A 16,940-nucleotide genomic window follows, 5' to 3' on the forward strand; every position below is an offset into this window, starting at 1 on the left:
AGGGGAAATCAATGGGTCGGCCTGCAGTGAGCGAAGAAACGGTTGAACGCGTGCGGGCAAGTTTCACGCATAGTGATGTGAAAGATTCAGTGTTTAAACCTCCTCTACCAAGAAACGTGCCAGAACTGCGAGCTCGCATCAACAATGCTTTCGAACTCATTGATGGGGACATGCTGCGCCGAGTGTGAGAGGAACTTGATTATCGGCTTAATGTCTGCCGAATCACTAAAGGGGCACATATCGACCATTTGTGAATGCCTAAAAAAACTTTTTGAAATTTTGTATGTGTGTGCAAAGCATTGTGAAAATATCTCAAATAATAAAGTTATTGTAGAGCTGTGAAATCGCTTCAATCATTTGTAATAACCCTGTACATTATGACCTTTGAACAATATTGAGGTAAATACATTGTTTGTTCTCTATCAAAATCTTTCATTTGCTAACTATGCCTATCAGTAGTTAGTACCTTCCGTAGTTTGAATCTTTCATTTAGCTGGCAGTAGTGGCGCTTGCTGTTTTGCAGTAATTCGAGTAACTAAGATTTTTGTGAGGTAAATGATTTGTGAAAGGTATAGGTTAATGTTAGTCAGGGCCATTCTTTTGTAGGGATTATTGAAAGTCAGATTGCGTTGCGCTAAAAAATATTGTGTGTCAGTTTAAGCACAGTCATGTATAATTGTTCTAAGGGGACGTTTCAACACATTTGAACATGTTTAACTAGTGTATTTTTCTGTATCAAGTGATACATTAATGTTCCGTATCAGTAATAAATACTCATTACATTTCTGTGGACATGGATTGGTGCAAAAGTTAAGAATTTCATCTTGTTGAAGTTATAATAACGTGATCTGATATTTTATGAGTTGCAGTATCGTCTCAGCTCCTCCCAGAGTAAAGCTAAGAATCCACCACAGTACCGACGATCGTTATTTCATCCGGTACAAAACATTTCATGCCATGTGAACAACCCTACACTAGAATAGCTATACCAATTGCCTGGATAAACCCCACTGCCAAGTAACATTCACCGCCTCGTATAGTTTTTGAGTTCAACATACCCTGCCATCGGCGTGTAACGACGTGTGTTGTGACTCATCAGTCCAGACACCCTTTTGCCAAGTTTCGAACAACAAGTGTTGGAGTTCGTGTGGTCCTACTACACTGTGGCTTTTGAAATGAGAAAAGGTACGAGAAGATTTCAAAACGTAGTTAGACATTATTATGACAGGACAAGGAACAGTTGTTAAATGCTGCACTACACTTCAGAGTGACAATTCTACATCTACAGTTATATTCACTCTCTGCAAACCACTGCGAAGTGAATATCTGAGGGTGCCTTCCACTGTACTAGTTACTAAGGCTTTTTCCCATTTACTTCTCATAAGAAGTGCGGGAAGAATGATTGCTTAAATGCCTCTGTGCCTGTGGTAATTATCTAATTTTGCCATCGCCATCGCTGTGGGAGCAATACTTAGGGGTGTAATATGTTCCTAGATTGATGACTTAAATTTGTTCTAGAAACTTTCTAATACGGGTTTCATGGATCGTTTACGTCTATCTTCAAATGTCTGTCATTTCAGTTCTTTCAGCAACTTCGTGACACTCTCTCATGGGTCCAACAAACCTTTGACCATTCATGCTGCACTTTGTTCTGTCTTTTCAATACCTCCCGATAGTCCTATTTGGTAGGGGTCCCATACACCTGATCAGTATTCTAGGATTGATCGCAGGGGTGATTTGTAAGCAATCTTCTTTCTAAACATTGTATTTCCCTAGTATTCTACCAATGAACTGTAGCATGCCATCTCCTTTACCCACGAATGTACCTGTGTGATCGTTCCATTTTACGTCCCTAAAAATTATCACATCCAGCTATTTTTATGAGTTGACCGATTCATAGGATACTACGATTTTTCGTTTTGTGAAGTCCACAATTTTACATTTCTGAACACTTACAGTGCGTTACCGATTCAGCGCCATTTTGAAATCTATTTAATATTTGAATAAATATCTATGCAGCTTTTTTCGCACATTAGTTCATTATAGGTGACTGCATCATCTGCAAAAAGTCGGAAGTTACTATTAATGATGTCCGCAAAATCATTAATATAAACGTGAACAGCAAGGGTCCCAACAAACATCATTGGGGCACACATGAGATTACAACTACACTCCTGGAAATGGAAAAAAGAACACATTGACACCGGTGTGTCAGACCCACCATACTTGCTCCGGACACTGCGAGAGGGCTGTACAAGCAATGATCACACGCACGGCACAGCGGACACACCAGGAACCGCGGTGTTGGCCGTCGAATGGCGCTAGCTGTGCAGCATTTGTGCACCGCCGCCGTCTGTGTCAGCCAGTTTGCCGTGGCATACGGAGCTCCATCGCATTCTTTAACACTGGTAGCATGCCGCGACAGCGTGGACGTGAACCGTATGTGCAGTTGACGGACTTTGAGCGAGGGCGTATAGTGGGCATGCGGGAGGCCGGGTGGACGTACCGCCGAATTGCTCAACACGTGGGGCGTGAGGTCTCCACAGTACATCGATGTTGTCGCCAGTGGTCGGCGGAAGGTGCACGTGCCCGTCGACCTGGGACCGGACCGCAGCGACGCACGGATGCACGCCAAGACCGTAGGATCCTACGCAGTGCCGTAGGGGACCGCACCGCCACTTCCCAGCAAATTAGGGACACTGTTGCTCCTGGGGTATCGGCGAGGACCATTCGCAACCGTCTCCATGAAGCTGGGCTACGGTCCCGCACACCGTTAGGCCGTCTTCCGCGCACGCCCCAACATCGTGCAGCCCGTCTCCAGTGGTGTCGCGACAGGCGTGAATGGAGGGACGAATGGAGACGTGTCGTCTTCAGCGATGAGAGTCGCTTCTGCCTTGGTGCCAATGATGGTCGTATGCGTGTTTGGCGCCGTGCAGGTGAGCGTCACAATCAGGACTGCATACGACCGAGGCACACAGGGCCAACACCCGGCATCATGGTGTGGGGAGCGATCTCCTACACTGGCCGTACACCACTGGTGATCGTCGAGGGGACACTGAATAGTGCACGGTACATCCAAACCGTCATTGAACCCATCGTTCTACCATTCCTAGACCGGCAAGGGAACTTGCTGTTCCAACAGGACAATGCACGTCCGCATGTATCCCGTGCCACCCAACGTGCTCTAGAAGGTGTAAGTCAACTACCCTGGCCAGCAAGATCTCCGGATCTGTCCCCATTGAGCATGTTTGGGACTGGATGAAGCGTCGTCTCACGCGGTCTGCACGTCCAGCACGAACGCTGGTCCAACTGAGGCGCCAGGTGGAAATGGCATGGCAAACCGTTCCACAGGACTACATCCAGCATCTCTACGATCGTCTCCATGGGAGAATAGCAGCCTGCATTGCTGCGAAAGGTGGATATACACTGTACTAGTGCCGACATTGTGCATGCTCTGTTGCCTGTGTCTATGTGCCTGCGGTTCTGTCAGTGTGATCATGTGATGTATCTGACCCCAGGAATGTGTCAATAAAGTTTCCCCTTCCTGGGACAATGAATTCACGGTGTTCTTATTTCAATTTCCAGGAGTGTACATCTGTAGAGGACTTGCTGCGTCCTCCCTATTGTCGTGCAACAGAAAAATTTAATTGTGTATGCTGACATTTTTTAAAGTTCTACCAGGCGAACCCGGAACAGAGGTTAGCTCCGAGCCGGTGTACCAATCTAAATGTCAACTAGGCGTACCGTCAATGTAACAGACGTCAGGGCAAGAGTTACTTACATGGGGAGGCCACTGCGTTGGGATCACGTATTTACTTCAAATTTGCTATCCCTTTAGTAGGCAATTAAAATAAAATAATGGGTAAGTAGTAAGGTGCACTACTCTGGCAATTCCGAGAAAATGGCAAGAGAATTTTTACGCGTCTATTACGTAACTGATGTAGCTGTGCGTAGGTGCTGGATGTTAATGTTGATGAGGTGCAAATGGATGGCGGCACGGTATCTCAGCGTGATCAGTCAGAGGGTTAGCTGCTCTCTGTAATGAAAAAACTGATTGAATGGATGAACTATGAATTTGAACGGGTGTCACTCGACGTCCGCCCAGAACAAATGCAGCGAAAAGTAGTTAGTGTTTGAGCTTCCTAAGACGAACTGTATGCTGTCGGTGAGCGACGTTTCGACTCCCCTGAAACCTTCATTTTTGTAGTGCAAGTGTAGATTCTGTGATATTCAAAAGAATTGCATAAAAGAATTGCATGCTATTCGTTCTTGCTACATTAGCAACGCCTCACCTCTACACATCTTACCTGCAAAATGGGGCCTGCTACTGTGTCTGCAGCTCAAGCATGTATCAGGAATTTCGCAAATCATGGCAGACATACATTTTCAGGAAAATACCATTCCTCTTCATTTACTTGTCGATGGTTACAAATATGTTTGTTCCAACAATTAAATTTAATTAAAAATTGTAAGTAGTCAGATACCATGAAATTATCTCAAAATTCATGCATATACACGTGGTTTTTAATTATATTACCTCTCATATATTATTTAAGGTAACGGCTTGCCGCAGTGGATACACCGGTTCCCGTGAGATCACCGAAGTTAAGCGCTGTCGGCCGTGGCTGGCACTTGGATGGGTGACCATCCAGCCGCCATGTGCTGTTGCCATTTTTCGGGGTGCAGTCAGCCTCGTGATGCCCATTGAGGAGCTACTCGACCGAATAGTAGCGGCTGCGGTCAAATAAAACCATCATAACGACCGGGAGAACGGTGTGCTGACCACACGCCCCCCCCCCCCCTAACCGCATCCTCAACTGAGGGTGACACGGCGGTCGGATGGTACCGATGGGCCACTTGTGGCCTGCAGACGGAGTGCTTTTTTTTCATATATTGTTTAAATTGAATAACGTGACCAAGATTAGCAATTAAATTTGAGCGGGAGTCGAACCGTCACCTCGTACACGTTCGTCTGACGTAGCTCGGACGCTAAGCGGTTGGCACCATGAACTGCAAGGTTTGGCATCTACGCACAGATATATCACTGACAAAATAGATGCTCAACACTTTGCTTGCAATTTTCTTGGAATTGCCAGGGTAGTACACCTTACTATTTGCACATTATGTTGTTTTAATAACCTGTTAAAGGAGTACAAAGTATATCTGGGAACCCAACGTCATGGCATCCCTGTGTTAGTTAATTGAATCACTTACACGACAAGCCGTAATGATGTCGAGCAAGTCATTTTACGTTCACACGGCAAATTAATCTGTTAATATGGCTACAAGCTGAACATTTATAAGTTTATTAATTTTTTAATTACATCTACACATGTGAGTTAGTAATTCCTATTCTTTTTCACAATACAATAACAGAAATTCTTTTACGAAAGAGAAGAGCAACTTTTTCGGTTTGCCTTTGCTGTCTATCAGACATTATATATCTCTGTATAAGCTAGCAAAAATCTTAGTTTCGGCATTGTGCATCACTTTCTATGCTGAAGACAATCTTAATGTGGAATGACCATTGCCACATAACCTAAGAGCGAGGAAGGCAGAAACGCTAGCGTTGCTGTGCTTCATAACAAGGTACTCTAAGTTAACAATACATAACTTTAGCGCCCAAGTGCCACTTCAAAATCAAACGTAAACAGAAAGAACCGAGCTCGGCAACACAGAATAATTACTGAATTACCGCACCGAGGCAAAAAGCGCTGACAGGTCTGATAAGCTGGGCAAACCCGCTCATACACCCAAAGCCAACACGTCATAGGCGTGGACTTGGTCCTTTAAATAAAGGGCGTTCGAAGATCAAAGACACATTTAGTCGCCCCGCCATGACAGCCTGTTGAGTTTCAGTGTGTGATTTGGCATTTTCATGCTGTTTCTCTCGCACAAACACAGTCACGTTACACACTGCCGTGATGCACGCTACAATTCGGAGCCCTCTAGAGGTACAGGGCTGCGAATATGAAAACACGAAGAACAAAGAAGTAGAATTTTAGTTACGATTGTTTTATTTAAAAAGCTTTCAGAGATTTCACGAAAAAAATTGGGAGGCACTACTTTGCAGCATGCCTTTGTATCAGTACCTGCCAACTGTAATGCACGTCATACTTTCTACCAGTTTGGTACAGCGATCTGACGTAACAGTCTGTATTATTGCAAAATATTCCCTATTGCCGTGCATGTAGCCCTGCATTCAGTGATGACATGGACGTGAAGAACTGATTTGGTCTTCGGATGTAGATCTTCAAAGTGCTCAGTAGTGAAGAGATCAGACTTCAGACACGAATCGATATGTTTACAGCGTGTCGCACACAATTTATTTGATATTTAAGTGCTTTTTTCGGTATCATCAACCGTCATCAGGAGCAACAGCATCCACACGTGCCCTAGGAGCACTGCTACGCTCCATAATTAAAGTTAAACCTCCATCACTTCAAGGGACGTTTCAAAGTTATTCTGTCGCTGTGGCTGTGCTATAGGAATGCTTATGAGATTGTTGTGTCCGTAGGTCAGTTGATATACTGCACCATTTCTCTTGCTACTGATTTACATACTCCATTATCATTAACAGTCCAAATTCTTGTAACATGTCTCACTCCTTTCTCTGTCATATTTTGTGCAGCCTATTGTTCTGCCCATGAACTTCACATCGTTAACAAATTCTGCTCTCTTCCATCTAGATAATATCCTTGATTCGGTAACATAATAAAGAGCAGGTCTTACCGAGACTTTTTGCAGGCAGTTGCAAGACCGTTTTCGTACAATTTTTGGATTATTATGTTTTCTGTTATTCCTGAAGACTTACCAGACTTCACAGTATTTTAGTGATATCTACATCTGCCAGCAATGATAGTTTAAAAGTAAGATATTTCAATTTTTTCGCTCATTATATTCTTCTTTTCTGCTTCCTCCTTGGCTTTTCCCGTTTCTCTTCGGGGTCGATATCATTATACGGTGTTGGCAATGTTAATGGCAATTGGTGGCCGGATTCCCTTCCTGACACCCTCTTTTCCCTCACGGGACAGGATTTGTGTACCACGTCTAGGGTTACTCTCAAGTTCCAAGTGTGCTAACGTTTCCTAAATGTTTGCGTAACATGTATCTTAGGTGGGAAGTGGGCACCAGCCCGGTATTTACCTAGCTCTATGTGGAAAACCGCCTAAAAACAACATCGAGGGTGGCCTGCTCACAAGAACTAGTCGTTAATCTGCGAGTGGAGTTTTATACGGGTCGAATCCTTAGGTGGTGCGTTAGTACTCTCGGCCATCCTGGGGGGGGGGGGGGGGGGGCTTTGACTCTTTTTAATATTTTCTTGTTTATACAAATTTTGCCATCAATAATTTCTTAGCCACAGGGGTCCAACATTTTGGTTTTGACAATCGATTATTCCGTAGTGTATTTATTAGAAATACTTTTCTGGTTATATTTAAAATTTAGTAATTCATCTTCTGTAGTTGTTATTAAAGTTGAACCTTCTAGGAAGTCAATTAATTAAAGTTACATTTTTCATTTATTAGGCTGTAGCCCTGTTCTGTTGATCTGAAATTGCTTATCACAGCAATCATACTGTTCACTGCTGGGAATAACGCGTCCAGCAGGAATGTAGCAGCTAGTCTGATATGCACTTTGTGGAACCTTGCAACAGAATAGTACACGCTATTCTAAAAGATTGTCATTAATGGAATTATATCAGCTTTCTGCTGCTGACTTGTCTACATGCGAGTGACGTAAATATATTAAATCATCATACCTTTTTAGCGTAGTGATGATTCCGGGATAATAAAGGTTAAATTCTTCATTTATGTGGCGATAGTTTCGGTAGCTGCCTGATAAAAGTTTTATTTATGTTGGTACTGTGGTGCGACTATTGAAATAAGTTTCTTCATCACGACATACAGTTCCTCTTATTTGGTTAAAAGATCGTCACTGGTGTGTTTTCGCGTTAGTTTCTTACTTACAATTAGGATTTGATGCCTGCATGTACATGAGGAAAAACAAATGTCAAACATAAAATTAATCTGCAATGCAAGTTGGCAACAGATACATTCATAAGCGAGAAACAGAAAATGGAAACCGTGCACTGATAAGTTGTAACTGAACAAGTTTGAGTTGAACGGTGGGAGAAAACAAAGAGTACCATGCACAAAAATCAGTGCACACTATTGTAATGTAAACAAAGGAACAATGTCTGAACAGTCATTAAAGGCCCAGCGGTATCGACCGGCCGCCGTGTCGTCCTCAACCCTTAGTCGTCACCAGTTGCGGATACTGAGGGGCATGTGGTCAGTACGTCGCTCTCCCAGCCGTTGTCAGTTTTCGTGACCGGTGTCGCTACTGCTCAGTCAATCAGCTCCTCCTCGGTTGGGCTCACAAGGGCTGAGTGCACCCCACTCGCTAACAGTACTTGGGGGGCCCCCACGGTTACCCACCCAAGTGCTAGCCAAGCCCAACAGCGCTTAACTTCGGTGATCTGACGGGAACCAATGTTACCACTGCGGCAAGGCCGTGGCATACTATTGGAATATGGCTGCCAGATTACATTAATATGAAATATGGCAAGGCTACGAAGAAAGGTTCAAATGGCTCTGAGCACTATGGGACTTAACATCTTAGGTCATCAGTCCCCTAGAACTTAGAACTACTTAAACCTAACTAACCTAAGGACATCACACACATCCATGCCCGAGGCAGGATTCGAACCTGCGACCGTCGCAGTCCCGCGGTCCCGGACTGAAGCGCCTAGAACCGCACGGTCACCGCGGCCGGCCTACGAAGAAAGGAGAGAAGCTTGAATACTCATATGACATACAAGGGGTGGTGCCAGGTGAGAATCCGGAAGGGAGCCGGGGCCTCGCATGAAGTAACCCTTGTTGAAAAGAATACTGAAGCGATGGCAGTGCCGTAAGAGATAACATCCTCAGGTGACAAGGCGAATAGCAAATGATGGTCTACAGCCAGAATGTTCGAGAAACATGTGGAAGGTTCTGGAAAGATTTCGGTCATTAGGAAGACCTTCGGTAGCATCAGAGGAAAGCAACACCGTTAGAGAACTTCATTCCGAAGTCCTTTAAAAATCAGTATAAAAGCGACTAGCGCACAGGAGCTGAGCAGCTGCTCTCAGTACCGTGAGTTAGAAGGAGTGATTATCAGGGAGCAGAAGAAGCAGTACTACAGCTCAGCCTGAGTCCCTAACGAGTGACTCATCGATGCTGCTGCAGTAAGAACTACGAGAAGTCCGTGCTCATCATGAAGGAACAGAACTGAAATGGACGCTGCTTCAAAATCTATTCTATTTCATAAAGCAGTCACTGAATGTAAGGCGACTCATATTTTGACGCGTTTCGATTACAATCATTATTAGAAATTCATTGCGTGAGACAAAACTTCATACGACAAATTAGTTACCACTTGGAATGTATACCATGTAGGCGACTCCATACTGGTCGTATGAAGTCTTCTGGCGGTGATTGTATTCGAAACGCGCCAATAAATCAGTTGCCTTGCATCCAGCGACTGCAAAAAAGAGTAAATAATAAATTTTCAATCAATGACCAATTCAACACTGTTCTTTGTTATAATTAACAATACGGATTCGTACCTCTTGCGTAACTACACGTCACATATTTGAAGCCAGTACTCATTCGAAGGAAGAAGACCGAATTCCCTGTAAGTATCCAGCAGCAGTTATTATCTTGAGTTTCCTGGCTATCAGAAAGGAGAAAGCTCTGTAGAGTTTATCTCTAGTACTAGCAATGAGTAATAATTGATATTTTGTGTGTATCAGAATATAGAGAGGAACAAGGACTGTCTTACACCTGCCGCCCATTCAGCACAATAGCGTATAGTATCAGCGCGTGATATTCGATATTTTCTTTTCGTCAGAATGTAGAGAGGAACAAGCGATGTCTCGCCCTTGTTTCTAGAATGAATAAGGTATCTAACTGTGTCAGTCGCAACGAGAAATATTTGTTATTTTCTGTGTGTTACAATATATAATAGATAGGAATAAGTGCTGCCTCGCGCTTATCTCTCATAGTGGATAACTTATTTCATTATATAATTGTCAGAACGAGGGCTAACAGAGCGATCATTTCTGATAGCGAAAGGTGGAGCTCAGGAACAGGGAATTGCTAGAAAGGATTAACATATAGACTCGTAGGGCGTAATTGTTGATGTGCGAAAATATAAAAAGCCACTGTAAGACATCTCCGGATTAAGTTGAACTACTGGGAAATAAATTGTTCTTAAAATGTATCCTGAAGCGTTTGCAACCTTATTTGCTTACTACGAAGCCAACAACTTCTCCTCTCCGTTGCAATATCACCTGTGCTAAGCATCCTAGGAGACCCTCTAACTCCGTAAATGGCACATTAACAAATCCCAGTCCACGTTGTCGTCAACGTCCTGATTGCGCCACGCAGGACGAAACTTCGTTCAAAGCTGGTGATAAGTCCCATGTCGGACCACGTCACAATGAGCTGCAGTGTTATGCCTATACTAATCGAATGTGAACACAGGAAAGTGACATAGCGGAGCTGACAATGAAGTCTGCTAGTAGGGCACATTTATTCGGACGGCCAATACCACTGGCCATTGGCAACCGCATCACGCATGGGAGCGACGGAAGGCCTGTCTTCGTGCACTCTAGCAGGCGTTCATTTGAGTTGCCAAGTGTACGTATGTGTCAGAGGAGGGGACCGAGCGAGGTGGCGCAGTGGTTAGCACACTGGACTCGCATTCGGGAGGACGACGGTTCAATCCCGTCTCCGGCCATCCTGATTTAGGTTTTCCGTGATTTCCCTAAATCGCTTCAGGCAAATGCCGGGATGGTTCCTTTGAAAGGGCACGGCCGATTTCCTTCCCCATCCTTCCCTCACCCGAGCTTGCGCTCCGTCTCTAATGACCTCGTTGTCGACGGGACGTTAAACACTAATCTCCTCCTCCTCCTCAGTGGAGGGGAGATACATCGCATCATTATATGATTCTTCTAAATATTTGTATCCAACAAAATATACTGACGAAAAAAAAACGCAACACCAAAAAATAATTAATGTAGAGTACCGGTAATGAAATTTCGGGAATACTTGCCTAGGTAACATATTTAAGTGATTAACATTGCAGGCTGTTAACGGAGGAATCAACATATGGAATAAGTTCACAGGTATGTGAGTTGCTCGAAGACTTCTTAAGTAATAGAACCCAGTAAGTTGTCCTCGAAGCCGGCCATGGTGGTCGTGCGGTTCTAGGCGCTGCAGTCCGGAACCGCGGGACTGCTACGGTCGCAGGTTCGAATCCTGCCTCGGGCATGGATGTGTGTGATGTCCTTAGGTTAGTTAGGTTTAAGTAGTTCTAAGTTCTAGGGGACTGATGACCTAAGATGTTTAGTCCCATAGTGCTCAGAGCCATTTTTTGAACGTTGTCCTCGAGGGCGAGTGTTTATCAGAGCCGGTTGGAGTGGCCGAGCGCTTCTAGGCGCTACAGTCTGGAACCGCGTGACCGCTGGGGTCGCAGGTTCGAATCCTGCTTCGGGCATGGATGTGTGTGATGTCCTTAGGTTAGTTAGGTTTAAGTAGTTTTAAGTTCTAGGGGACTAATGACCTCCGAAGTTAAGTCCCATAGTGCTCAGAGCCATTTGAACCATTTTTTGTTTATCAGAGACAAAGTATCATCAGCAGTGCCCCAGGGAAATGTGATAGGATCGCTGTTATTCCCTATGCATAAATGATTTGACGAACAAGGGGGGCAGTAGTCTGTGGTTGTTTTCTGGTGATGCTGTGGTGTACGTGTCGAAGTTGAGTGACTGTAGGAAGATACAAGATGACTTGGACCAAATTTCTAGTTGTTGTGGTGAATGGTAGTTAGCTCTAAATATGGAAAAATGTAAGTCAATTCGGATGAGTAGGAAAAACAAACCTGCAATGTTCGGATACAGCACTATTCGTAGAAGTGTCCTACTTGAGACAGTCATGTCGTTTAAATGTCGGGGCGTAGCGTCGCAAAGCGTTATGAAATGGAACGAGCATGTGAGAACTGTGGTACGGAAAGCGAATGGTCGACTTCAGTTTAGTGGGAGAATTTTAGGAAATAGTAGTTTATCTGTAAATGATACCGCATATGGAACGCTGGTACGACCTATTCTTGAGTATTGCTCGAGTGTTTGGGATCCGTACCAGGTCGGATTAAAGGAAGAGATCGAAGCAATTTAGAGGCGAGTTGCTAGTTTTGTTACCGGTAGGTTCGAACAATACGTAAGTGTTACGGAGATGCTTCGGGAACTCAAATGGGAATCCCTGGAGAGAAGGTTACGTTCTTTTCGAGTACAACTACTGAGAAAATTTAGAGAACTACCATTTGAAGGTGACCGCGTATCACTCTACTGCCGCCAACATACAGTGAGCGTAAGGACTACGAATATAAGAGAAATTAGAGCACATACGAAGACATATAGATAGTCGTTTTCCCTTGCTCTATCTGCGAGTGGAACAAGAAAGGAAATGAGTGGTAGTTGTACAGAGTAACCTTCGCCATGCACCGTATAATGGCTTGCGAATTATGTAGATGTAGAAGATCTCAGATAAATGTAAGAGCGAGATAAACCATTGCAAATGTGAAATGCTGGAACATTAAAAACCGGTGTAGCTACCAGATCCCGGATGTCAGTTTGTGGGATAGAGTTCCATGCCTGTTGTACTTGGTCGATCAATACAGGGACGGTTAATCCTGGTTGTGGATGACGCTAGAGTTGTAGTCCATTGATGTCCGATAAGTGGTCGACTGGAGACAGATATAGTGATCGAGCGGGCCAAGGCAATATGTCGATACATCGTAGAGCATATTGGGTTACAACAGCGATATGTGCGCGAGCGTTATCAAGTTGGAAAACACCCCCTGACATGCTGTATAAACACGTCACCCACTTTCCTTTATGTCACACTACCCCTTCTAGGTGCTGGGATTTTTGCCTGCTAGTTGCGCTATGCTCAACCATTCCCTTGCCGACGGCAACTGCATCACAGTATTTCTCCATTAGTACATAGGCGCCTATCAGAAACTACGTTCTTCATCCTTAGAAAGAAAGGTACTGGCTGTGTAAGGTATGCTACAATACGAATAAGGGGGGAAAAATGCATTACACGCGATATGTGGCAACTCTGCTATTAGTATAAATGAAGATGGTGACCATGCATCTCGTTAGAATGAATTTACAATGAAATGAATACTAGTAGCAGCATACTGGCGTTGATACGCGTCAACGGGGACAGTTGAAAATGTGTTCCCCGAGTGGGACTCGAACCGGGGTTTTCTTGCTAACATGCAAGTTGCTTGCTATCCATCTGAGCCACCGACGACACAGAGGATAGTGCGACTGCAGGGATTTACCTCTGCCACGCTTCCCGTGAGACCCACATTCCCAAATTATTGTCCCGCACTATATTCATAGTGCCCCTGCCTATGATACTCATTACTCGCGGCTTTATGCCGATTCCCGTAAGAGTTCGGGCACTGTTTGGGCATCCGCGCAGAAGATTGTGAAATGACCGGTGAGCCTTATATATACATGTATGAAGATGGTATCTATTCTTTCGGAAGTAAATCTAAAAACCGGTGTTGGCGGGGGGGGGGGGGGGGGTGTGTGGAGGGGGGGGGGGGGAAATTGGGCGAGCCGGCCGCGGTGGCCGTGCGGTTCTGGCGCTGCAGTCCGGAAGCGCGAGGCTGCTACGGTCGCAGGTTCGAATCCTGCCTCGGGCATGGATGTGTGTGATGTCCTTAGGTTAGTTAGGTTTAAGTAGTTCTAAGTTCTAGGGGACTTATGACCTAAGATGTTGAGTCCCATAGTGCTCAGAGCCATTTGAACCATTTTTTTGAATTGGGCGACTATTCCGTTGCCACATACGCACAGAAATGATTAAAAGTGTCCGTACACCCCAATGTTATGTGAATTGGCTATCAGATATCACGAGAGGTTAATCTGTCAGTATACAGTAGTGGAAACCATTATAAAGGCGTGGATATTTGTACGAAAATTAACATTGTCGATTGGAATAGTTGTGCATAATGTATATGCAATATTATGAAATCCAGTAGCCCTACAAATGCAATCAAATGGTATCACATTTGTTGACAGTAGTGCAGCATACAACAAAATGTCAACGATTCAGCTGATAGAGGGTGGAACATGGTATAAAGGCGGTCGGCTCTGTGAAGTGTTAGTGTGTGAATACGTGCATTTACTGCACACAGGAAGCAGATACCATTAGTGACAGTGAACATTGTGTAGATAAACCACGACTGTGATAAAGCCACGATTAAAATAGTTATTGAAAAATCAAACATCCGTGTGTACAAGGAAATGGGACTCTCTAATCGTCAACCTGTTTAAGGAAAGTGATTGATCATTTCGTCAGATTTGGTTCATGACGTGGACATGGAAAATATGGGAAAACAAGAAAATTATCCGAGGCATGGAAAGGGTTACTTTTGAGTAAATCAAGGGTCACAAACCGCTATTCTTCTCAGCTCGTCTGTGATTCACAGTTGCCAGGCGTGTACGACAAATTGTGTCACATGTTAAACGACTGCAGAAACCCGCATTGACACCCAAACAGGCTAGACTGTGGTTTGCTGAAAAGCATATGTCATGGAGTTCAATAGGGGAAAAGTGATGTACAGTGATAACAAGACGTTTAATTTAGATGGGCAGGACGACTTTCAGTATAGTTGACATGATCTGAGAACAGATCGGCAAGTAAGAACAAGAAGAAATATTGGTGGTGGATGTGTTGTGATTTGGGCAGCCTTCTGTGCTTAAGGTAAGTCTCACATTTGCTTAGCACTAGAATGAACTCTATGTACACTGAGATGCTATAAACAGAATTGGTTAGAATGTACGAAGATCTAGGGGACGAAAGTCTAATGTTTCAACAAGGTAATGCACCTGTGTGTAGTTCTGCTAGAACCAAAAATGGGTTTTAGGGAGAAAGATATCGATGTCCTGCCTTGGTCTGCACGTAGTCTGATTTTAAACCCGTGGCAAACTTTTGTGTAATACTTGTAAGGAGTGTTTATTCCAACAAAAGGCAATATGAGACCTATGTGAGCTGGAAAGACCGTTACGAGATGTATGGGCAACGATTTCGCTGCTACAATTACAAACCCTAACAAAATCAACGCCGAAGAGAATTTTTGGGGTAATTAGGAAGAACGGAGGCTGGACAGATTACTAACAATGCAATAACACAGTAAGACAGTGAGTACCTTCATACCTGTTTCCATCCAAGAAATGCAAACGCCTTGTTTTGTTACTCGTGTCATGAAAGACACTTCGTAATTGCGTCATGATTGTTCAAATGGCTCTGACCACTATGGGACTTAACATCTGTGGTTATCAGTCCCCTAGACCTTAGAACTACTTAAACCTAACTAACCTAAGGGCATCACACACATCCATGCCCAAGGCAGGATTCGAACCTGTGACCGTAGCGGTCACGCGGTTCCAGACTGAAGCGCCTAGAACCGCACGGCCACAACGGCCGGCTCATGATTGTTTATATCTTAAATGTATCTACTATTTTGACAGTATATTCGATACATTTATGCTTCAGACATTGCACTGTTACTTTTGTGGAACCGTCCCTATATACTGATTTCCACTACTATAGATGGAGTCGGGAAGTACACTACTGGCCATTAGAATTGCTACACCAAGAAGAAATGCAGATGATAAATGGGTATTCATAGGACAAACATATTATACTAGAACTGACATGTGATTACATTTTCACGCAGTTTGGGTGCATAGATCCTGAGAAATCAGTACCCAGAACAACCACCTATGGCCGTCATAACGGCCTTGATACGCCTGGGCATTGAGTCAAACAGAGCTTGGATGGCGTGTACAGGTACAGCTGCCCATGCAGCTTCAACACGATACCACAGTTCATCAAAAGTAGTGACTGGCGTATTGTGACGAGCCAGTTGCTCGGCCACCACTGATTAGACGTGTTCAATTGGTGAGATATCTGGAGAATGTGCTGGCCAGGGCATCAGTCGAACATTTTCTGTATCCAGAAAGACCCGTACAGGACCTGCAACACGCGGTCGTGCATTATCCTGCTAAAATGAACGGTTTCGCAGGGATCGAATGAAGGGTAGAGCCACGGGTCGTAACACATCTGAAATGTAACGTCCACTGCTCAAAGTGCCGTCAATGCGAACAAGAGGTGACCGAGACGTGTAACCAATGGCACCCCATCCTATCACGCCAGGTACCGAGCGAGGTGGCGCAGTGGTTAGCACACTGGACTCGCATTCGGGAGGACGAAGGTTCAATCCCGTCTCCGGCCATCCTGATTTAGGTTTTCCGTGATTTCCCTAAATCGCTTCAGGCAAATGCCGGGATGGTTCCTTTGAAAGGGCACGGCCGATTTCCTTCCCCTTCCTTCCCTCACCCGAGCTTGCGCTCCGTCTCTAATGACCTCGTTGTCGACGGGACGTTAAACACTAATCTCCTCCTCCTCCTCCACGCCAGGTGATACGCCAGTATGGTGATGACAAATACACGGTTCCAATTTGTGTGCACCACAATGTCGCTCAACACGGATGCGACCATCATGATGCTGTAAACAGAACCTGGATTCATCTGAAAGAATGACGTTTTGCCATCCGTGCACCCAGGTTCGTCGTTGAGTATTCCATCTCAGGCGCTACTGTCTCTGATGCAGCGTCAAGGATAACAGCAGCCGTGGTCTCCGAGCCGATAGTCCATGCTGCTGCAAACGTCGTCGAACTGTTCGTGCAGATAGTTGTTGTCTTGCAAACCTCCCCATCTGTTGACTCAGGGATCTAGACTTGGCTGCACGATCCGTTATAGCCATGCGGATAAGATGCCTGTCATCTCGACTGCTAGTGATACGAGGCCGTTATGATCCATC

Source organism: Schistocerca cancellata, chromosome 4, assembly GCF_023864275.1.
Source record: "Schistocerca cancellata isolate TAMUIC-IGC-003103 chromosome 4, iqSchCanc2.1, whole genome shotgun sequence".
NCBI lineage: Eukaryota > Metazoa > Arthropoda > Insecta > Orthoptera > Acrididae > Schistocerca > Schistocerca cancellata.